This window comes from Haematobia irritans, chromosome 4, assembly GCF_050003625.1.
Source record: "Haematobia irritans isolate KBUSLIRL chromosome 4, ASM5000362v1, whole genome shotgun sequence".
Lineage (NCBI taxonomy): Eukaryota > Metazoa > Arthropoda > Insecta > Diptera > Muscidae > Haematobia > Haematobia irritans.
Window position 1 is genome coordinate 56755326 of NC_134400.1, and position 25979 is coordinate 56781304.

Below are 25979 nucleotides of genomic sequence, written 5' to 3' on the forward strand. Positions count from 1 at the left end.
AATAAAATTTACAAATGTATGTAAAAATTTATATTTTGTTATTATTATTTTTTTTTTTTTTTGAATAAGTCAGTCATTAGATCCCTAAATGTGTCTAGTTTTTGTGATGTTCTATTAAGCTACTTGGTGGCAGAGAATTCCTCTCGTGCACAGAAAGAAGAGTTTTCTTTTCTGAGGAACGAAATTTTAGACAAGCAAAGTTTTCTTTTGACGCTAAAAAATATTCTTTTAGAGCAAATAAAAACTATCAGAGGCAATCGTAGAATCACAAATTCGGGTTTATTTGCTCCAAACGAAAATACATCATGGGAAAGGGGAATTTCGTTTGTCTAAAATTCCGTTCCGGAGGAAAGTATTTTTTCTTTGCGTGTGTACACAGAGGTTATGAACTTTATGTCTTCTTGTCCTATGCCTTAATTGTTAAAGGAAATTCCTTAGACAACTTACGAAATTGAGAAGATACACGCAAAGAAAAAATACTTTTTTGCGGAATAAAATTTTAAACAAAGTATTTTCTTTGAGATATAATCAATAATAAATTTAGTACAAGTGATGCCTCTACTCTTTTTTTATTTGATTTTAAAGATTGTTTTTAGCGTAAAGAGAAGACTTTGTTTGTGTAAACTGTCTTTCCTTTGAAAAGAAATCATTTATTTATTCATGTATTATTATATTTCAGTATATCATATTCAAGGGTTTCTTTAAGTTATTTTGGAAAAGAAGCATCGAGAAAATTATGTTAAAAGCTTCAATGGGATTTATTCCATTTGTTTGCTTTCGCAAGAGCTTCCTGGGGAGCGTTATATTATTTCGAAGCAAAATACAGAAAAAGCTTCTCCCCATTATTTCCATTATTATTTCTTTTTGTCATTCAATTAGATGAAAATAAATCAAATGTCTTTCATATTCAATTTTCTTGTATCGTCAAAATATTATTGTATGATGTATTTATTTATTGTTATTTTTACAAATTTACGATTGCCCTACATGAAGTGTTCTTTTTTCATCATAGGCTTGTGTTAATCATCACACTTAACCCACTCACAAGAAAACAACTAAAGACAAGAGATGAAATAAGCAGCTACACGAAAAAATTATATAATTCTTTCTTCCTAACCGAAATTTTAGACAAACAAAGATCGTTTCTTATTTGTTTTTAGCTGTAATGACGTTTATTTGGAACAAAAGTGTATAATTTTTGTGATAAACGTTTATTATTTTCCAGGATGTAAAAACAATTTCATAAAGACTAACTCAAGAAAACCATCTTTTCAGGTTAATTGCATTTTCCCTCACATCTTTCTCACTTCCACGAAGTTTTTTAGTTCTTAGCACCTTTTTCTGTAATACAAACAATGTGGAAGAAATTATTTGATTTTATAAATTTTTAAAATTTTACCTTTCGCCTGGACGGAGAATCGAACCGTGGACCATGCAATTTGTAAGCCAACACACTGTCTACTGAGCTATGTAGCTGTTATTGTCATCAATAGACAATTATCCATATAAGTTATATTAATATAGCATAGCCTGCGGCGCCCACGAGCCGATTAAACAAACTTTATTTAACAGAAACATACATTTAGTTGGGCACTGTGGAGCAGTGGTTGCTACGTCCGACTTGCATGCCAAGGGTCGTGGGTTCGATCCCTGCTTCGACCAAAGTTTTTTTTTTTTTTTACATATATTCCAGATATATTCGGAAGATTCCGAAAAGATGTTCCACATTACATACTATTATATTAAATTTTTACTATGAACTGTAAAATGTGTGTTATTAAAGACTTAAAGTCAGGAAAGAACAGTGCTTGATATAGACGAAATGGACTGTGTTGGTGGTTCAAAAATATTTTTTTTATTGAAACAATAAAAATTTAAAATTTTCGAAGCAATTCAAAAGACTCTAACAAAAGAAAAACGCTTTCGGTACACGTTTTTTTTTCTTTGCGTGTATATAACTATAAGGTGCAGGGTATATAACACTTCGTTGCAACCCCTCATATTTCACTGTAATCGTTTTTTTAGCGTTCTGTAAGTGTATATGTTTGTTCATCGACTGATTTTATTATTCTAGTCTTGTTAAGTTGTTGATTGCATTCGCTCTTTTTTTTTGCCTTGTTTTTGTTTGGTGTTCCGAAACACTTATCACTGTTATTGTCTTCACAGATAAAGCGTCAAATGAGCAATAAAAACAAAGTGTCGCTGTGTGTTTTGTTTACATTTTTTCCATCACTGGAAGGAGTGATAACAAAAACGAATTGGTAGTGTTGCCATGTTCGGTTTAGTAAACACAGCGACATTCCCCTTAGGAGTTATACATTTAGAGGAGATGATATTGTGAATATTTTTATACACGACCTATTTTCGTAGCGGGAGCTCTAGTTCGATATGGTTTTACATGAAGCCAATCAAAGATATGTAACACAATATGAATGAATTATTTTGCGAAGATTTCATGTAATCACAGAGACCATTGCTCTTTCCATAAACGCATAAGCAAACCCAAATGCAATTTATGATTTCGCTCATGGGATGTGTGTAGGTGTGATATAAGCGTACTAACGATAACAAAATTCATTGCAAATCACTACGTTTTACCTTGCTAGATAAGAGGGTGCACACATGCACACATATCAGGGATGACAAATGTGGTTCTATAGTACTCTTCCCCCAATCAATACGCTAGTAGTTTAGTAGTTTTTGCATATACAGTTTTTTTTAATGATATCAATGAATTTGATAAAAAGTTTCAAAGATTTGTTGCTTTACTATATATTACTGTAATTGCCATGTACGGTTTTGTAGAGAGCCAATTGGGGGTAAAGTTGTGCTTTTTTCCATTCACTTATAACCACATAAACTTCACTAATAAAAGTGGAATTACCAATTCGCAGATAAGTGCGGTATTTAGTTAGCACTATCGGGCTTAAATAGCAATTTTCACGAATACTTTTCTTTAAGAATTCATATTTAAGAAAATAGACTTCTTCAATTGTTGCGCTGGATCATTTCTCTTCAAGTTAAAATAAAAGTTGTCAAAAATATAAGTACACTCTTAGAAAAATATGTTTTTCATATGTACCGATATAAACAAAATGTGTTTCGGGCACAATTTTAAAACACAATATATTTAAGTGCAAACAAGGAATGTTCCTAAACTAACACAAAATGTTTGGGACATCTATGTTAATATGTTAGAATATATTATGTTTGGGGCATGAATGTTTCATAAAAATCATATGAGTGAATGCAAACATATATAAATTTAAAAATTTCGACTAAACATACATATGTTGTGATATTTTATTCAAAGCGACAGAGAGAGTATAGAGAAAGAAATAGAGATGGAAACCGGGAGAGTTGACGGTAGAGTCCACGTGGCAAACAAATGTATGTTTCTGTTAAATAATGTTATGTTTGCATGGGCTCGTGGGCGCTGCAAACTATGCTATATAAGTGTAACTTATAACGATAATTATCTACTGGTGACTATAACAGCTACGTAGTCCAGTGGGTAGTTTGTTGGCTTACAAACTGTATAGTCCTCGGTTCGATTCTCCGTGCAGGCGAAAGGTAAAATTTAAAAAATTTATAAAAGTGAATAATTTCTTCAACATTATTTGTATTACAGAAAAAGGTGCCAAGAACTAAAATATTTCGAGGAAGTGAAAATTACGAGTATGTTAGGCAGTGAGCACAATCGTCTTTGGGAAAAATTCTTCCAAGCATATAATATTTTTGGACTCAAAATGCTTCCAAACATATGATATGTTCACATAAAACAAACATATTAATGTTTCGGCAGTATCCAATAATATATGTGCTTCCTGCAAAATATGTTTGGAACATATGTTAAAGAAGCGATTTTTTTTGAGGGTGTATATTTTATTGATTATTGCACAATAATGCGGGGAACTTTCCAATCCTACTGAGGCCACCTTTTGAGAGTAGCATTGGAGAAGAGAGCGAGAGAGTCTTCTGTGGACGTCGCAGCTTGGGGCTCCCTTATTTGAGTATTTGTGGACTGTACACTGTTAGAAAAACATGTTTTTCATATGTTCCGATATAAACAAAATGTGTTTCGGGCACAATTTTAAAACACAATATATTTAAGTGCAAACATGTAATGTTCCTAAACTAACACTAAATGTTTGGGACATCTATGTTAATATGTTAGAATATATTATGTTTGGGGCATGAATGTTGCATAAAAATCATATGTGTGAATGCAAACATATATAAATTTACAAATTTCGACTAAACATAAATATGTTGTGATATTTTATTCAAAGCGACAGAGAGAGTATAGAGAAAGAAATAGAGATGGAAACCGGGAGAGTTGACGAAAGATATCAACATAACACAGCGAGAGAATCAAAAGAGAGCAATTTCTGTGAAACCGCTTATATGTTGTTTCGGAAAACTGTTTTATGATAAGGCCAAAAATTTGGTATGCTTAAGTCTAAATATTATTTAATTTGAATAAAGAGAATAGACATTTGGAAACAAGAGAATAGACATTTGAAAAACAAACAGCATATGTTTTCGCCATGAGAGCAGCATTTTATGTATGTGTGGACATGTGTTTTGTTTATCATTTTGGCATTATGGGCACAATTTTTTTTCTTGGTTCGTTAAAAGAAATCAGGGGTCTTCATAAAAATAACGAAAGGGCACTATACTCTTTTTAGAGTTGGGACAGTAAAATGAAATAAGGAGGAAATAGTGAAAAATTACACAGTAAAATGTATAAAAACAAAGTTTAGTTCCTCCTTATTAATAAGTAGTCCAAGAGGAGTTGACGGACACCTTCAAATATAAAAGCGGGCATTAAGTTCGAGTTTTGCAGCTAAGACATTTGAAAAAGTTTATTTTCTTTAGAATGAATTATTAAAGAAAAGTAAAAGGCAAAACAGGGTCATTTTAGAGCGATAATACCAACTTAATACCGGCCTTAAAGTTACAAATTAAATTAAGTACAAAACATGATAAGTATTAAATGCATTTAAAATGGTGTTAAATGCTAGTAAAAAAACTGTTCACGCCTAAATAAATTTATGTGTATATTAAAAAATTAGTTATGTATGTTTATATTCCACTCGTTCTTCTTTTGTTAGAGCTTTTGAATTCTTTCCAAAATTTCAAACTTTTATACCAAAAACAGTTTTTTATTACATAATTGTTATTTTTGCAATAAAAAATAATATTTGATCCAAAATCTCAGTCCATTTCGTTTATATCAATCACTGTTTCTGACTGTAAATCTTTAATAACCCACATTTCATTATAAAAATTTAATATAGTATAAATATAAATGTGTAAATTAAAAAAAAAAAAACAATTGGTGTTTGGTCGGAGCAGGGATTGAACCCACGACCCTTTGCATGTACGGCAGACATGCTAACCACTGATCCACGTTGCCAACACATGTGTGTTTCTGTTAAATAATGTTATGTTTGCATGGGCTCGTGGGCGCTGCAAACTATGCTATATAAATGTAACTTATAACGATAATTGTCTATTGGTGACTATAACAGCTACGTAGCTCAGTGGTAGTTTGTTGGCTTACAAACTGTATGGTCCTCGGTTCGATTCTCCGTGCAGGCGAAAGGTAAAATTTAAAAAAATTATAAAATTGAATAATTTCTTCAACATTATTTGTATTACAGAAAAAGATGCCAAGAACTAAAAAATTTCGTGGAAGTGAAAATTATGTTAGGGAATGAGCACAATCTTCTTTGGGGAAAATTCTTCCAAGCATATAATATTTTTGGGCTCAAAATGCTTCCAAACATATAATATGTTCACATAAAACAAACATATTAATGTTTCGGCAGTATCCAATATATTATGTGCTTCCTGCAAAATATGTTTGGAACATATGTTAAAGAAGCGAATTTTTTTGAGGGTGTAGACAATGAATGAAGAGAATATGTTATTTTCTATAGAAACAAAATTTATACAAAATTTTCTATAGAAATAAAATTTTGACAAAATTTTCTATAGAAATAAAGTAAAATTTTGACAAAATTTTCTATAGAAAAAAAAAAATTTGGCAAAATTTTCTATAGAAATAAAATTTTGACAAAATTTTCTATTGAAATAAATTTTTGATAAAATTTTCTATAAAAATAAAATTTTCTATAGAAATAAAATTTTGACAAAAGTTTCTATAGAAATAAAATGTTGACAAAATTTTGTATAGAAATAAAATCTTGACAAAATTTTCTATAGTAATAAAATTTTGACAAAATTTTCTAGAGAAATAAAATTTTGGCAAAATTTTCTATAGAAATAAAATTTCAAACCGTAATCGTAAATCGTATGAATTTTGCTCCTCCAAGAGGTTCCAGAGATCAAATCTGCGGATCAATTTATATGGGGGCTATATATAATTATGGACCGATAGGGACCAATTTTTGCAAGGTTGTTAGAGACCATATACTAACACCACACTGTTGGAAAAATATGTTTTTCATATGTTTTGATATAAACAAAATGTGTTTCGGGCACAATTTTTAAACACAATATATTTAAGTGCAAACATGTAATGTTCCCAAACTAACACTAAATGTTTGGAACACATATGTTAATATGTTAGAATATATTATGTTTGGGCATACATGTTTCATAAAAATTATATGTGTGAATGTAAACATATATAAATTTACAAATTTCGAGTAAACATATATATGTTGTGATGTTTTATTCAGAGAGAGACAAATAGAGATCGAAACCGGGAGGGTTGACGATAGATATCAAATTAACACAGCGAGAGAATCAAAAGAGAGCAATTTCTGTGAAACCGCTTATATGTTGTTTCGGAAACTGCTTTATGATAAGGCCAAAAATTGTATATGCTTAAGTCTAAATATTATTTAATTTGAATATTAGAATGAGTATTCGGAATAAAGAGAATAGATATTCAGAACCAAGAGAATAGACATTTGAAAAAAAAAAAACAGCATGTGTTTTCGTCTTGAAAGCAGCATTTTACGTGTGTGTGGACATGTGTTTTGTTTATCATTTTGGCATTATGGGTACACTATTTTTCTTGGTTCGTTAAAAGAAACCGGAACGTACGAGGATTAAGTCAAAATATTCAGGCAAAGGAAATTACAAAAAAAAAAATGGTGGAAAATATACACAAATTACAAAGGGATATTCAAAAAAATAACGAAAGGGCATTATACACTTTTTAGAGTTGGGACAGTAAAATGAAAAAGGAGGAAATAGTGAAAAATTAAACAGTAAAATGTATAAGAACAAAGTTTAGTTCCTCTTTATTAATAAGTAGTCCAAGAGGAGTTGACGGACACCTTCAAATATAAAAGCGGGCATTAAGTTCGAGTTTTGCAGCTAAGACATTTGAAAAAGTTTATTTTCTTTAGAATGAATTATTAAAGAAAAGTAAAAGGCAAAACAGGGTCATTTTAGAGCGATAATACCAACTTAATACCGGCCTTAAAGTTAAAAATTAAATTAAGTACAAAACATGATAAGTATTAAATGCATTTAAAATTGTGTTAAATGCTAGTAAAAAACTGTTCACGCCTAAATAAATTTATATGTATATTAAAAAATTATTTATGTATGTTTATATTCGACTCGTTCTTCTTTTGTTAGAGTTTTTGAATTCTTTCCAAAATTTCAAACTTTTATACCAAAAACAGTTTTTTATTACAAAATTGTTATTTTTGCAATAAAAAATAATATTTGATCCAAAATCTCAGTCCATTTCGTTTATATCAATCACTGTTTCTGACTGTAAATCTTTAATAACCCACATTTCATTATAAAAATTTAATATAGTATAAATATAAATGTGTAAATTAAAAAAAAACAATTGGTGTTTGGTCGGAGCAGGGATTGAACCCACGACCCTTTGCATGTACGGCAGACATGCTAACCACTGCTCCACGTTGCCAACACATGTGTGTTTCTGTTAAATAATGTTATGTTTGCATGGGCTCGTGGGCGCTGCAAACTATGCTATATCCCAGCAAAAAATGGACCACTATTTCAGCAGGATTGTAAGTGAGAGAGGCAGTACCAACTGCTTACAAAACAACAGAATCAGCGATGATTTTTGTGGGCGATGTCCCGATTTAGAGCAGCTTCTACATAGCGCTGATATAATTGCTCATTTTAATAGAAATATTTGCTGGGTTATTGCCACCGATTCATGCAGTGTGTACCAAAAAGCGCAACTAAACTCTTGCCGCTGAAGTATTTTTTGCTGGGATAAATGTAACATAACGATAATTGTCTACTGGTGACTATAACAGCTACGTAGCTCAGTGGTAGTTTGTTGGCTTACAAACTGTATGGTCCTCGGTTCGATTCTCCGTCCAGGCGAAAGGTAAAATTTAAAAAAATTATAAAATTGAATAATTTTTTCAACATTATTTGTATTACAGAAAAAGATGCCAAGAACTAAAAAATTTCGTGGAAGTGAAAATTATGTTAGGGAATGAGCACAATCTTCTTTGGGGAAAATTCTTCTAAGCATATAATATTTTTGGGCTCAAAATGCTTCCAAACATATAATATGTTCACATAAAACAAACATATTAATGTTTCGGCAGTATCTAATAATATATATGCTTCCTGCAAAATGTGTTTGGAACATATGTTAGAGAGGCGATTTTTTTTGAGGGTGCACGTACCAAATTTCAACCAGATCAGATGATTGTGACCAAAACCGCAAAAATACGAAATTTAAATTTGAGCAGCTTTGCTCTTTAGATACTGCACAAAAGCAAATGCCGGAAAATTAATGTTTGGAACCGACTCTTTACGAACAAATCAAAACGAAATGACAGAAAATTAATTTTTGGAAATGACACATTTTTTCGCGGAGAGAAGAGGATCATCTTCTACAATCTATGGTTTTTGGTCCAGAGCTAAGGATAATGTGTTGTGTAAACTCTCTCTCTCTCTCTCTCTCTCTCTGCCGTCTTCTTAATTTGTGTCTCCATATATCATTCATATTGTATTAAAGTATTTCGGTGTTCCAAACACTAATTTATGAACACTGTGTTCTTGCACTTAAAATTAATGTGCTAAAAATTTGAGTTCCAACCACATATTTTTACACCGACTCATATGAAAAACACACATTTCTGTCCGTACAGTGCCACTCATAGTTACTTAGTACATTTTCTCATTGCTAGTTTAAAATTCATTAAATTACCTAAAGGAGGAATCTAAAATTGTGTAGAAAATTCTGAAGAGTGCATTTTATTCGATTCATCTGGGACAAATTGAAAATTAAACTTCTAGAAATAGGTATTTCATATCTCACCAGATTAGATTTCAAAATAAATGTCTATTTGGAATGAGCAAAAACTTTTTCAACATTTCAGAGGCTATTGTTGAATGTTATCATTATTCTGCTTATCAGCTTAGATTTGATTTACATGGCTGCGATTTACAACAATAGACATATTGCACTGACCAAAGATCCAATCGCAAACAAAGTGCAAGTTAAACCATGTTGGTATATTCCATAAATCCAATCAATCACATTTTTCAGTTGCAAACAAAGACAAAAAATTATTATATTCTTATCAAATGTTTGTTTATTAAGCATGACATATAAAGTTCAAGGTATAAGGGTTTCTTTTTATTTTTTTTTTTCTATTATTTTGTGGGGGTTATTAACCATTCCCAATTTTTTATAACCTGTGCTACAATGTGGAACTGGGTACCAAAAGTTGGTATGTATATATGTTTGCAACACCCAGGAGTACATAATTTCGAGTCGAAATTATGTACCAAAATTTGGAGACAATTTTACAAAAAAAAAACTAAAAAAAAATATTTATCAACATTTTATTTCTATAGAAAAGTTTGTCAAAACTTTATTTCTATAAAAAATTTTGTCAAAATTTTATTTCTATACAAAATTTTGTTAAAATTTATTTTCAAAGAAAATTTTGTCAAAATTTTATTTCTATAGAAAACTTTGACAAAATGTTATGTCCATAGAAAATTTTCTCAAAATTTTTTTATTTTTATAGAAATTTTGTCAAAATGTTATTTCTATTAAAATATTTGACAAAATTTTATTTATATAGAAGTTTTGCCAAAATGTTATTTCTATTAAATATTTGTCAAAATTGTATTTCTATAGAAAACTTTGTCAAATTTTGCCAAAATTTTATTTTTTTATAGAAATTTTGCCAAAATGTTATTTTTATAAAAAATTATGTCAATATTTTATTTCTTTTTATGAAGAACCTCGTAGTCGCTGAGAAATATTTCGCAAAATCTTCCAAAACATCTAGAAGTGTACCGATCTATCAAACAGTAAAAAATCTACTATTTTTGGTAGAATTCTACCAACTATGGAAACCGTGCCTCTGAGTCGATATATTCATGTCCGTCTGTCTGTGAACACATTTTGTAATCAACGCCTACACTGAAAAAAAATATTTACTTTATATTAAAGATTACGCAACCTAAATTGTAGGATGCGATATTTACAAAATATTAAGGTCCATTTTTTTTAAAATAATGAAATGTTAATTAAAATAAAGTTTATAATCATTGATTCAAATTTTTTGTTATTAAATTTAGGACACACATATTGTAAATTTGCGTCTCTCCGTTAAAGCCGCGTGTCTTTGAACTAATTTTCCTTAAAGTAAAGAATCACATTTTTGATTTAAAGAAATTGCATTAAATTAACTGAAATATTGAAACTTTAGATTTAAGATAAAAACGCTTCAAATATAGGCTAAGACTTATTTTGAGTATTTAGCGTCTTTGGTTTAAAGTTTTTTTTGGAATTGAGAAAACATTTTTTACTTTGAAGTATCCGTTATAGTGTGGATTTTTAAACTGGCATTTGTATGTACGTGAATAGCTTTATTGATAAACCGCGAAAAGAAAATGAAAATTTGATAAATGAGATCTGTAGCCTAATTTTTATTTTATTGGTCCTAGATTTAAAGCCAGATGGGTCGCTAAAAAAATTCTTTATTTTAAAGAAGCCGCATCTTTGGCTCGGAATCAATACCAAAATCCTTAAGGGAAGGTCAAAATCTTTGAATCCAAGTAAACTATGTAGCAGTTTTGGTCCAATCAGCTTCAAATTTAGAACAAGAATCTATTTTGGGTCAGAATAGAACCCTATTGATTTTGGTTCGGTTCACATTTAAATATAGCTCCCATATATTTGATTCGCCCGATATGTACTCAGAAAAACAGTGAACCCACCAGGAAGAAAACATTTAGTTAATTGTAAAAAATTTTTAATATTTTTAGAAAATTTTAACTAAACAGTATTAGAAACGCTGATATCACGCCGATATCACAAAAATTAGTAAATATTTTTCGACAAATTCAAAAAAATTTATTAGACATAGTTAATGTTTTTTACTTGTTAAAGAAAATTTTGTAGTTTGAAAGAAAAAATTGGAGTTCAAAATTGCAAGAATGTTTTTAGTGACATACGAAGTTCATGATGGACGCATTTGTAGTAAAATTTAAAAAAATTAAAGAAATAATGAACTATTTTGTGATAAGTACGAATTTCGTAAAACTTTTTACTTTATTTGTGTATAACTTTTTCCCGTTTTTTAGTTAATTTAACTAACGTACGCAAAAAAAATATTAGAGTAAAGGAAACTTTTTCCATATATAATAATTCCATGAACTAAAATAAAGTTAAATTAGCTTTAGTGAAATAGAGAGTTCACTTTTGTTTGAGTGTACTTTTACGGCTCCAGAAGCCAGAGTTTTTCCTTGATTTTCTTTAAGTTTTGCAAAAAGTGTTGCAATCGGTTCAGAGTTACATATAGCTTCCATATATGTATGTCTTTCCTCCGATTTACTCAGGGACCAAATTTGTACGCCGATTTACTTGAAACTTTGCACTGGAAGTAGAAATAACATTCTGGATATGTTTGCCAATAATTTAGTAAAAAAAAAGCGTCGCCAGAAAAGAAGTGAAAATGTTCTTTTTGGATCCGGAAGTGGCGCTGAAGCGATTAATTTAACATGGACTTGTCATAGGACGGATGTCCACCATTTCAACAGCCATTGCACTGAATTTGCATCACTTCTTAAGGTGTGATGCGAATTAAGTGTTTTGTATGTGAATTAAGACATTTTTTAGATATTTTGACAAATAAACAATTTTTAAACCATTTTATGATTTTTAAAGCATTATAACGCTTGTCTGAAACGTTTGACATCAAATATTTTCAATAATTCGCAATTTTTCTAGAAAGGATTTAGCATTTTTTCGACAAAATTTAAATAAAATGTACCATTTTAGTAATTCTTAATCTGTTTTTGCCTATTTAAACAAAAAATTTTAAATTTTCCATTAAAAATATGGAAAAAACGAGTTATAAAAAATTAACTCAAATTAACTTCCTGTGCAGTTAAAATAAAGAACATCTTTGCGAGGAAATTTTTGGAAGTGCTTTTAAAGTGGTGCCTTTAGAAGAACTTCACATTTTTTTTCTATGGTATTATGCATAAAGTGCAAAACTGGATGCAGGCTTATTTGGATTTTATTTTAATTAATGCAGTTGTAACATATAGGTATATAATTTATCTGAATGTACAGTTTGGTTTCTTAGGAAATAAAATATAAATTAAATAAATTTTGTAGCAATTGGACTCTATACACGCAAAGAAAAAAAACGTGTGGACAACGTTTGCTGGGATACATGTAACATAACGATAATTGTCTACTGGTGACTATAACAGCTACATAGCCCAGTGGATAGTATGTTGGCTTACAAATTGCATGGTCCGCGGTTCGATTCTCCGTCCAAGCGAAAGGTAAAAAAAAAAATTTCAAAATTTATAAAATCGTATAATTTCTTCTACATTGTTTTTATTACAGAAAAAGGTGCTAAGAACTAAAAAACTTCGTTTTTTTTTATTTAGAGTTTTTACATCTGAGTCATACTCATCTAGTAATTTTTTGATAACATATAAGATTTATACTAGAAATTTAACCTAGTAGATATATTTGTTGAGTACAGTACAATTACTAAGCTCAAGTTATGAATTTTAATTTATATTTGAAAGAACTAAGTCCATGGGAACTGTCCTTTGCAGCCTTCTATTTGATTGGTATGTCCGGACAATATTATTTAGATCCTCATTTTCATGGAATACGAGTTTTTCTGCATGCTTTCGAGCGTTGAGGGTTATTTGTTATTTCTTCCTTCGTGGAAGTGAGAAAGATGTGAGGGAAAATGCAATTAGCCAAGAAAAAAAAATTGTTTTGAGTTAGTCTTTATGAAATTGTTTTTACATCCTGGAAAAGACTAAAGGTTTATCACAAAAAGTATATACTTTTCTTCCAATACACTTCCTTTCAACGAAAAGCAAATGAGAAACGAACTTTGTTTGTCTAAAATTTCGTTTAGGAGGAAAGAATTATTTTTTTGCGTGTAGATATTTGTTTTTATTTGCAAAAAATCATACTTGTAAGTGGTAAACATGCCCTCAGTTTTGCTCCCACTGTATGTATATTTAAAAAAATATGTTGTGTGAAAAATTTTGGTATGATACCAAAAATCATCAATATTTGTAAATTTCATTTGCATTCAAATATTGTGCAATTTTAAATATCTAAAGTAATTATATCCGCTTCAATTAATTTTGTTCAGTTTAAATTTGCAATGTAATTGATCGATTACATGCATATATATACATATTTGGTCTATAGCACTAGGCCTGGTGTCACATATAATTTATGGATGAACTTTATTTGGCCAAGTACAGATATTAATATTGAAAATAGCAAAAAACAGTATGAGTATAATTGAAAAAATAATAAAGCTGCAGTTAATTAAAATGCATATTTTTGCAGATGGGGTTATGTTGATGGAACTATTGGCAAGATTGGTATTAAAGCAGGATTGGTTACTACCATGAAGGCCACATGTGATATCAATTTGCAAAAGGCAAAAACAAAAACATGCATCCTTTTGCCAATGATAATATTTCAATTATTTCTGTTGCCATGACATATGACCAAGATCAGTTTTTATTGAAAGCTTTAAAAAATTTCACACTTAAATGATTTAAATTAATTTACAATTAGCAATTACAGGAGTTATTGAAACCAACAAATCACACTAACGACTATTGGTATTTTCAAATGAAATTCATTAGGTAAAATGGAATTTTGTTGATGAAAAGGATTTATAAAAATACGTGTGTCTCATACACATTGGATTAAAATCATTCAATATGCATGTGTCCTGTCACAACAGTTTCCAATGAATAGGCAATTTTGTTTTTACAATTTGACATTGATGTTTACTCGCTATATACTAGCTACTGTAATGACAATGAGAAAGTGGACTTTTCTACTAGGCTAGATTATTCAAATTTAAAAAGGTTATCATTTCCGATTATTTCTAAACTTGAAATAGTCAATCTTTGGCGGTTATTGATATCTTTGAAATGGCGATTTTCAACTCAACTCAAAAAAAAGTTTACTTGGATCCAAAGATTTTGATTTTCCCTTAAGGATTTTAGTATAGATTCCGAGCCAAAGATGCGTCTTCTTTAAAATAAAGAAATTTTTTAGCGACCTATCTGGCTTGAAATCTAGGACCAATAAAATTAAAATTAGGATACAGATCTCATGTATCAAATTTTCATTCTCTTTTCGCGGTTTAAGTATAAAGGTACTCACGTACAAACAAATGCCAGTTTAAAAATCCAAATTATAACGGATATTTCAAAGTAAAAAATATTTTCTTAATTCCAAAACAACTTTAAACCAAAGACGCTGAATCCTCAAAATAAGGCGTAGCCTATATTTGAAGCGTTTTTATCTCAAATCTAAAGTTTCAATATTTCAGTAACTTAAGGACAATTTCTTTAAATCAAAAATGTATTTCTTTACTTTAAGGGAAATTAGCCTTAGTTCAAAGACATGCGACTTTAACGGAGGAACGCAAATTTAAAAAATTTGTGTCCTTAATTTAATGAAAATAATTTTTGAAGTAAAGATTATAAACTTAATTTTAATTAAAATTTCATTATTTTAAAGAAATTTGACCTTTCAGACTAACAATGCTATACTACAATATTTACAAATGGTATCCTATGCCTAAGTATTTGATAATAGTGTTATATTTCTTTTTATAGTATATTTATCTTCTGAAAGATCAAAATATTTATAGTATTTATAAAACTCATCACATAGTCGGCGAACAGGATCTTTAGTTTCAAAGTTTGTGCGAAAGTACTGAATGCGAAGCAGTTCAAAAATACGAGTAGGTCTTGACGGTATATTGAATGAGATACTGTTAAGAAGGAACTCAGATTTTGTAAATTTCGCATCCTAAAATTGAGGTTACGTAATCCTTAATATCAAGTAAATATTTTTTTCAGTGTAGGTATGCAAAAGTCTAAAATTTTTCAGTTTATCGACTTTTTGCTAATTAAGCCGGAGTCGACTATTTGTAATGTTAAAATTCGACTAACCCCCATTTTCATGAAGCCCCTAGTACACACAAAAAATTATCACAAACATTTTTTCAATTAAGCACTTAATTGCATTTGGAAACGGATTCAATTAATATGTTAATTGATTCAATTAATTATTTACTCAAATCCGAATAAAAACCAATTAAAAAAATGATTGATATTTGTTACGTTTCCAATTAAAATATTAATTGATTCAATCAATTTGTTAATCAATTCGGAAATAATTTTCAATTACAAACGTGATTGAAATTTTTTCCGTTTCCAATTACACATGTGATTGATCCAATCACCTTTGTGATTGAAACTGAATAATTTTGAGCAATGGAAAGAGCGAAAAGAGAACAAGAGAATGGGTATTTATTCAACAATGTATGATGGAGAGATCAGTCTGTGGAAGTAACTCGTAACGAACGGTTGGTTTTTTGTTTTTCGCGTAAATTGAAAAACATGATTGGCGACATTCTGTCTGCTGCATTCAATATGTGTGCATAAATATTTTGAACGCAACAACAAATCATAGCAAAGGGTTTAAATAAATAAAGTGTGCAACAACAAACGACCACGTGGTAAAGGTTTGAAAAAAATATATGAGAGAACGCATTTGAAATCAAAGACAATAAATCTTCCTCAAGTTTATTGTCTTTGTTTGAAATTACCTGTGTTTGTGTTTTGTGGTATTGTAAAAATGGAAAACAATCTACGTTTATTGAAGGTAAGAAATTGTGAAATGTGAATACGGGTTTCCATTGAAGCCTGTTTACATTAAACGGACTAAAAAAATATATTTTTTTCATTTCTTTTAGTGACCAATTTTATTTCGTGAAATTGACCAATCAATCCCATCAACTCCATCATTTTATCAAATATATAAGAATATGTTTGCAATAAAAAAGTGGGTACCGCATTGATCTTTTAAAATTATAAATTTTTTTCACTCTTAGTTTTCTTAAAACCAAGAGCGGTATGGGTTTGTTGGAAGATTCACCTTGAAGTTGGGAAGTGGCGTTGGCATTAAATTGCATTTTTGCTTTACCTGCCTTTTTCAGTTTGAACCCAAGTAGAGAGCAGTATATCTGATATATAAACTAATGAGCTGAATTATGTAATGGTAACAAAGTTCTTTCTTTTGGATTTAAAAACATGAAAAATATCCGAAAATAATAAAAATATGTATTTTCCATTTATATTTTTTTCTATTTCCAGAACTTACAAAGTATCGTCAATATAATACCAAATACTACGCTGTTTTCCCATTATTTTTGTCTTTCATTGGTTCAAATTTTAATAGACGATTTCAATGTGTGGATTTTGGAAAGGAATTGTTACTAAAATTAAATTACCGAGCTCCTTAATACACCTTTTTATGCTAAAAGACTACAACTACAAAAGAAGATTATAAATCTGTAACCTGGAACTAAGAATTGAACTTGATATTCTATGCAGGTAATGTTTAACAAAATTAATTTTTATTTGAACAAAATTAAATTCAAATTATTCTAATTTAGCTTACAGGCTGCTGAATTATTGGAAATCTAGGCGCATCTACATATTAGAAGGAACATGCTAACATGGTTATTATTATAAGGAAGATAATGATTTATATAATTTATTTTTTCACCCTATAGTTGTTATTGATAGTAATTGTATTAGTAAGTTATGTTAGAACAAAACACAAATAACAAGAACCAAATTTATTTGTCTATTGCATAATTCAAAAAATAATAAAATATTGAATATGTTTTATAAGAAACACATATTTTCTTTTATTTCAAATAAAACTAAATACGATTTTGGGGTCGCAATATATAAATTTTTTGATCGAAATTTATAGCCAATTTCAATTAATTATTTAATTGAATGAATCAAATAGTTGATTGATTTTTGTCGCGAAATTAATTAAAATTTTAATTGATTCAATTAAAACTGTGATTGAATTTTATGTTAAAAATCAATCACGTTTTTAATTGATTCAATCACACAATTAATTGATTCCGTGACAAAAGTCAATTAAATTTTTAATTGAAAATCGTGTTGGTTTTCAATCAAAATGGGTGATTGATACTATCATTTTCGTGATTGAAGACATTTCAATTAAAAAAATGATTGAATCCGCGATTTTCGTGATTGAAATCAAAAATTTTTTTTTGTGTGTACTACATTGGCTAACAAACTTTTAAACCGTAGCATGGACATATCTGTCATCTTGCATATAAATTCCATATTAAAATTAGGAACTAAACAGCTGAAAATTTTTCAGTTAAAGTTAACCGGAGAGAAGATATTTGCAATTTACTTTCTGTTGCTGACAGTTAAAGCCTAACGGAGCAACATGAAAATGACCGTAACTGTCTCTTGATAATTTGGAAAATCTATTCAAACCAACCTATCAAATTGATCAAACCAAAATTTTATGAACTAAAGGTGGGTATAATTGATTCTGGTTTTAACAACGTTTTATGGAAATTTCAAAATGTGGAGTATAATTTAGTTCAATTTTCGTACGACGTAGTTCAATCTTGCTATAAAACATTTTACTTATTTTATTTATTTATTAGTTATTACAATTCTAAAAACTATAATAAACATTAAAGCACTAGCTACAAAGGCTACATTTTTTCTGCATATGTACAGAAAAGGTTGAAAAGTCGAAATGTGAATATTCTATTAATCAATTAAAACATTGATGATTTTTGACATAAATTTCAATCAATGTTTTAATTGAATCAATTAAAATTTTAATTAATTTCGCGACAAAAATCAATCAACTATTTGATTGATTCAATTAAATAATTAATTGAAATTGGCAATAAATTTCAATCAAACAAAAAAAAAAATATACATATATATATATATATATATATATATATATATATATATATATATATATATATATATATATATATATATATATATATATATATATATATATAAAAGAAACGTACATTTTCTTTTATTTTAAATAAAGGGTGATTTGTTAAGAGCTTGATAATTTTTTTTTTAAAAAAAACGCATAAAATTTGCAAAATCTCATCGGTTCTTTATTTGAAACGTTAGATTGGTCCATGACATTTACTTTTTGAAGATAATTTCATTTAAATGTTGACCGCGGCTGCGTCTTAGGTGGTCCATTCGGAAAGTCCAATTTTGGGCAACTTTTTCGAGCATTTCGGCCGGAATAGCCCGAATTTCTTCGGAAATGTTGTCTTCCAAAGCTGGAATAGTTGCTGGCTTATTTCTGTAGACTTTAGACTTGACGTAGCCCCACAAAAAATAGTCTAAAGGCGTCAAATCGCATGATCTTGGTGGCCAACTTACCGGTCCATTTCTTGAGATGAATTGTTCTCCGAAGTTTTCCCTCAAAATGGCCATAGAATCGCGAGCTGTGTGGCATGTAGCGCCATCTTGTTGAAACCACATGTCAACCAAGTTCAGTTCTTCCATTTTTGGCAACAAAAAGTTTGTTAGCATCGAACGATAGCGATCGCCATTCACCGTAACGTTGCGTCCAACAGCATCTTTGAAAAAATACGGTCCAATGATTCCACCAGCGTACAAACCACACCAAACAGTGCATTTTTCGGGATGCATGGGCAGTTCTTGAACGGCTTCTGGTTGCTCTTCACTCCAAATGCGGCAATTTTGCTTATTTACGTAGCTATTCAACCAGAAATGAGCCTCATCGCTGAACAAAATTTGTCGATAAAAAAGCGGATTTTCTGCCACTGATTTTGGTAATAAAATTCAATGATTTGCAAGCGTTGCTCGTTAGTAAGTCTATTCATGATGAAATGTCAAAGCATACTGAGCATCTTTCTCTTTGACACCATGTCTGAAATCCCACGTGATCTGTCAAATACTAATGCATGAAAATCCTAACCTCAAAAGAATCACCCTTTATAAACAGGCTTCAGTGGAAAATTGGATTCACATTTCACAATTGCTTACCTTCAATAAATATAGATTGTGTTCCATGTTTACAATACCGCAAAACACAAACGTAGGTAATTCCAAATGCATTCTGTCTAGAGGTGGAGAACTATCGATAGTCGGCGCCATCGATAGTCGACGATAGTAATTTCACAACCATCGATAGTTGACGATAGTATCGATATTCGACGATAGTATCGTCCACAATAATATGCATATTTGGTACGCATTTAAAATTTGTTTAATATTAATATTTTACGATATTAATGTTATTTGATGGAAAAGGTTTGGTTTAAAAATAAAATAATGTTAACATTTTTCGCCTCTCGAAAACAATTTTTCCCGCTTTGTTGCAGGGATGTTTGTGTCGTACAAAACGGCTCTTTTAAAGTAAGAAGCTACTGAATGTATTGACGATCTACAACTTCTGCTTGTCGGTGCAATATTGGCAGTATCCGCCGAAATAGCTGGAATCAGAGGCTACAATTTCCAAGCCAGAATGGTATCTTTTTAGATGGTCGTGAAAATTCGATGTGTTTCTGCTCGTTTTATACTTCTTTGCGCAATTAAGGCACTTTGAAAATTCTTTTTTCTCTGATCTTTTAAAATATTTCCATACTTGAAAGATTTTATTTTTCTTTTTTTTCTCGGTAGCCAAATCTTTCTCTGAGTCTGTGCTGTTGTAATCACATGCCTGACATGGTCGACTCACTGACTGTCATGGAGCTCCGAAGTTTAGCTGAAATTCAACAAATAGTCAAAACTCAGAACTACTTTAAAAGTAAATATTACACCTCTTTGGAGAAAGCGATCCATTACTTTTAATGCTGCAGCAGACGTCACAAAAAAGGAAAATATTTGGTGATGTGAAAGCCAAACTATCGACTAACTATCGATAGTACTATCGAAGATGTCTGGCTGCTATCGATAGTAGCTCGATAGTGCCCAACAATCGATAGTGCCGATAGTGCTATCGATAGTTCTCCACCTCTAATTCTGTCATATACGATATTTGTTCAGTCCTTTACCGCATGGACATTTTTTGTTGCACACTTTGTTGTTTTAACCCTATTGTTTGACTATGCACACATATCGAAGACAGAATGTCGCCAATCATGTTTTTAAATTTACGCGAAAAACTAAAACCCAACCCTTCGTTACGAGTTACTTCCACAGACTTATCTCTCCATCACGTGTTGTAGAAAAAATACACATTCTCTTTTTTCTCTTTCTCTCCATAGCTCAAAACTATTCCATTTCAATCACAAAGGTGATTGAATCAATCACATGTTTAATTGGGAACGGAAAAATGTTCAATCACGTTTCTAATTGAAAATCATTCCCGAATTGATTAACAAATTGATTGAATCAATTAATATTTTAATTGCAAGCGTAACAAATATCAATTATTGTTCTAATTGGATTTTTTTCGGATTTGATTAAGTATTTAATTGAATATATTAACTAATTAATTGAAAAAATGTCGGTGATAATTTTTTGTGTATAGCGTTGTACGTCTGTAGGACGATTCGTGGTTAAATTATAGACCAAACTGACGCAAAAAACGAAACGAGCGTGAGCTGTTTGAACCAATATTGCCAAAACGATAATAGCTAAAAAATCACCCTTTACTAGTTGTCTGCGACTTTTTCTGACAAAATGCTCGAAAATACATAAAGTTGACATTAAAAAATCCAACTTTTCCTAATAAGTAAAATCGACGTTTACGATTTAAAAAGTCTTTTCGGCTTTTATTAAACTTGAGAAAGAGCGTTTTATCGATCATTGAAAATTTGCGTATGGAAGTCGTTATTTTCGAATTTTGGATCAGTTGTCAGCATAAATAATTTGGTCGATTCCAGCAAAAATCAAAAGTCGACAAGTCATATTTCCAGGTTACAAAAAATCAAATCTTCTTAGAAAAATTTCATAATTCGAAAAAGTCGACATATTAATTTTTCGTGATTTGGAAACGTTGATTTTCTACTATTGCAATGTCGAAATGTTTTTCTAAATAGGGTAAGTAACTTTTAAAGTTTTTCATTTCATATTCTTTTTTTTCTCACACTTTGTATTATAGGCCAAATAGTGATTATCTTCGTAAGGCCATTTGATCACAATTCAAGAATCAAATTTTCAGAACAAGTTCATATAGCTTTTTAACTAAATGAGGTAGGCCTCAAAATGACATAAAATTGTTATACACGCTGTTAGTACAAGTAAAAGGAAAATATAAAAAAATTTAGTTTTTGACATTACGCACAATTCGGTAGTGAAACTGTTAATGAATCGTTTTTTCAGGTTATGAAATTTTAACTGGATCAAGTAAATTTTATAATTCTGAAAAGCAAAAATTAATTTAACGTCATTATATAAACTAAACCAATTTGGTAAATATTTTGTTTCCTGTTTTGATTCTGATTTTAATCGCATACAGCAATCATAATTACAATTCATTATTTCTATTATTTTAATTTAAGGCAACCGTATTTACTAAATAATTTAACCAGTTCTATTGTTAGCCCTTGATTTAATACATAAGGCAAGATAAACAATTTCATTCTGCTAAATTCACAACTCTTTAGTGATTTGGCCTTTGGGGACAATGCAAATGCTTTGGTGTCTTCATAAATGACACGATTATTTTTCACAATGGGCTCTTCTAGATAGCAATCCAGCATCCACCATCCGGCCGCCATACCTTTTGTGTTCGTCTTGAAATCTTCCATTTAGAACACATTAAGGTAATTACATCTACTGGGACATGTATTCGAAGGCGGAATGGAAGATATGCCTGGTCTTTTCATTCATGGCTACACATAAATAGGTATGTCGAGATACGACAACTTTGTTTTGTTTCGTTTTGCAATTACTTTACAGTTTTCTGACAGACAAACCGTCAGCCTCCACGGATCTGGAGCTGAGAAGGATTCAATGTGGCATTTTTTACAATAAACCTTTCTTTTATGCGATGGCAGTAAATGTCTCTTGTTAATTGCTTTCGGCCGATACATAAGCAAGGATAAGGTAAAGGATATAGCACAAGAAACAAACAAACAAACAAAAAACCACACCGCATAAGAAATGAGATATACTCACGCGGAAGAGAATTTAATGAAGTGTTCTAGAGAACTTTTTAATAAAAAAAAAACAATATATTAGCAAGCAATCTCAAGTAGAGGTATATGGTTAGACATTATTATACCCTCCATCATAGGATGGGGGTATATTAACTTTGTCATTCCGTTTGTAACACATCGAAATATTGCTCTAAGACCCCATAAAGTATATATTCTGGGTCGTGGAGAAATTCTGAGTCGATCTAAGCATGTCCGTCCGTCCGTCCGTCCGTCCGTCCGTCCGTCTGTTGAAATCACGCTAACTTCCGAACGAAACAAGCTATCGACTTGAAACTTGGCACAAGTAGTTGTTATCGATGTAGGTCGGATGGTATTGAAAATGGGCCATATCGGTCCACTTTTACGTATAGCCCCCATATAAAGGGACCCTCAGATTTGGCTTGTGGAGCCTCTAAAAGAAGCATATTTCATCCGATCCGGCTGAAATTTGGCATATGGTGTTGGTATATGGTCTCTAACAACCATGCAAAAATTGGTTCACATCGGTCCATAATTATATATAGCCCCCATATAAACCGATCCCCAGATTTGGGTTGCGGAGCCTAAAAGAGGAGCAAATTTCATCCGATCCGGCTGAAATTTGGTACATGGTGTTGGCATATGGTCTCTAACAACCGCGCAAAAATTGGTTCACATCGGTCCATAATTATATATAGCCCCCATATAAACCGATCCCCAGATTTGGCTTGCCGAGCCTCAAAGAGAAGAAAATTTCATCCGATCCGGCTGAAATTTGGTACATGATGTTGGTATATGGTCTCTAACAACCATGCAAAAATTGGTCCATATCGGTCCTTAATTATATATAGCCCCCATATAAACCGATCTCCAGATTTCGCTTGTGGAGCCTCTAAGAGAAGCATATTTCATCCGATCCGGCTGAAATTTGGTACATGGTGTTGGTATATGGTCTCTAACAATCATGCAAAAATTGGTCCACATCGGTCCATAATTATATATAGCCCCCATATAAACCGATCTCAGATTTGGCTTGCGGAGCCTCAAAGAGAAGCAAATTTCATCCGATCCGGCTGAAATTTGGTACATGATGTTGGTATATGGTCTCTAACAACCATGCAAAAATTGGTCCACATCGGTCCATAATTATATATAGCGCCCATATAAACCGATCCCCAGATTTGGGTTGCGGAGCCTCAAAGAGAAGCAAATTTCATCCGATCCGCCTGAAATTTGGTACATTTTATTGGTATATGGTCTCTAACAACCATGCAAAAATTGGTCCACATCGGTTCATAATTATATATAGCCCCCATATAAACCGATCCCCAGATTTGGCTTGCGAAGTCTCCAACAGAAGCAAATTTCATCCAATCCGGTTGTAATTTGGAACATGGTGTTAGTATATGATCTTTAACAACCGTGGCAGAATTGGTCCATATCGGTCCATAATTATATATAGCCCCCATATAAAACGTTCTCCAGATTTGACCTCCGGAGCCTCTTGGAGCAAAATTCATCCGATCCGGTTCAAATTAGGAACGTGGTGTTAGTATATGGTCGCTAACAACCATACCAAAATTGGTCCAATGACACAAAAATTGGTCCATATCGGTTCATAATCATGGTTGCCACTAGAGCCAAAAATAATCTACCAAATTTTTATTTCTATAGAAAATTTTGTCAAAATTTTATTTCTAGAGAAAATTTTGTTAAAATTTTATTCGGTTCATAATAAAATTTTCATCATTGTCAGAATTTTATTTCTATAAAAAATTTTGTCAAAATTTTATTTCTATAGAAAATGTTGTTCAAATTTTATTCGGTTCATAATCATGGTTGCCACTCGAGCCAAAAATAATCTACCAAGATTTTATTTCTATAGAAAATTTTTTTAAAATTTTATATCTGTAGAAATTTTTGTCAAAATTTTCTTTCTATAGAAAATTTTGTCAAAATTTTTATTTCTATAGAAAATTTTGTGAAAATTTTATTTCTATCGAAAATTTTGTTAAAATTTTATTTCTACTTTTTCAAACTGAATTATATACGTATTGGATCGATCTTTTTTGATTTAATATATACCACGTATGGACTTACATACAATTGAGAAGATGGTGTTAGGAGGTTTTAAGATACCTTGCCATCGGCAAGCGTTACCGCAACTTAGGTCATTCGATTGTGGATGGCAGTGTTTAGAAGAAGTTTCTAAGCAATCCATGATGGAGGGTACATAAGCTTCGGCCTGGCCGAACTTACGGCCGTATATACTTGTTAATTTTTATACCCTCCATCATAGGATGGGGTATATTAACTTTGTCATTCCGTTTGTAACACATCGAAATATTGCTCTAAGACCCCATAAAGTATATATATTCTGGGTCGTGGTGAAATTCTGAGTCGATCTAAGCATGTCCGTCCGTCCGTCCGTCCGTCCGTCCGTCCGTCCGTCTGTTGAAATCACGCTAACTTCCGAACGAAACAAGCTATCGACTTGAAACTTGGCACAAGTAGTTGTTATCGATGTAGGTCGGATGGTATTGAAAATGGGCCATATCGGTCCACTTTTACGTATAGCCCCCATATAAAGGGACCCTCAGATTTGGCTTGTGGAGCCTCTAACAGAAGCATATTTCATCCGATCCGGCTGAAATTTGGTATATGGTGTTGGTATATGGTCTCTAACAACCATGCAAAAATTAGTCCACATCGGTCCATAATTATATATAGCCCCCATATAAACCGATCCCCAGATTTGGCTTGCGGAGCCTAAAAGAGAAGCAACTTTCATCCGATCCGGCTGAAATTTGGTACATAGTGTTGGTATATGGTCTCTAACAACCATGCAAAAATTGGTTCACATCGGTCCATAATTATATATAGCCCCCATATAAACCGATCCCCAGATTTGGTTTGCGGAGCCTCAAAGAGAAGCAAATTTCATCCGATCCGCCTGAAAATTGGTATATGGTCTCTAACAACCATGCAAAAATTGGTCCACATCGGTTCATAATTATATATAGCCCCCATATAAACCGATCCCCAGATCTGGCTTGCGAAGTCTCCGAGAGAAGCAAATTTCATCCAATCCGGTTGTAATTTGGAACATGGTGTTAGTATATGATCTTTAACAACCGTGCCAGAATTGGTCCATATCGGTCCATAATTATATATAGCCTCCATATAAAACATTCTCCAGATTTGACCTCCGGAGCCTTTTGGAGGAGCAAAATTCATCCGATCCGGTTCAAATTATGAACGTGGTGTTAGTATATGGTCGCTAACAACCGTACCAAAATTAGTCCAATCACACAAAAATTGGTCCATATCGGTTCATAATCATGGTTGCCACTAGAGCCAAAAATAATCTACCAAAATTTTATTTCTATAGAAAATTTTGTCAAAATTTTATTTCTAGAGAAAATTTTGTTAAAATTTTATTCGGTTCATAATAAAATTTTCATCGTTGTCAAA

The 25979-nt window shown here is 31.2% G+C and overlaps 1 protein-coding gene and 1 long non-coding RNA gene across 3 annotated transcripts in view; both read left to right on the forward strand.

The window, feature by feature from the left end:
* P5CS (Delta[1]-pyrroline-5-carboxylate synthase) overlaps positions 1-25979 on the forward strand; it is a 205535-nt gene that overhangs the window by 31429 nt on the left and 148127 nt on the right. The gene's annotated exons all lie outside the window — the stretch shown is intronic.
* Positions 16313-17230, forward strand: LOC142236444 (uncharacterized). 2 transcript variants are annotated; one of them, XR_012722035.1, is made up of 3 exons: positions 16313-16588; positions 16769-16923; positions 16986-17230. It is a non-coding gene; the product is annotated as an uncharacterized LOC142236444 (long non-coding RNA). The 2 variants fall into 2 exon arrangements; XR_012722034.1 differs by lacking the exon at positions 16313-16588 and having other exon boundaries at positions 16704-16923.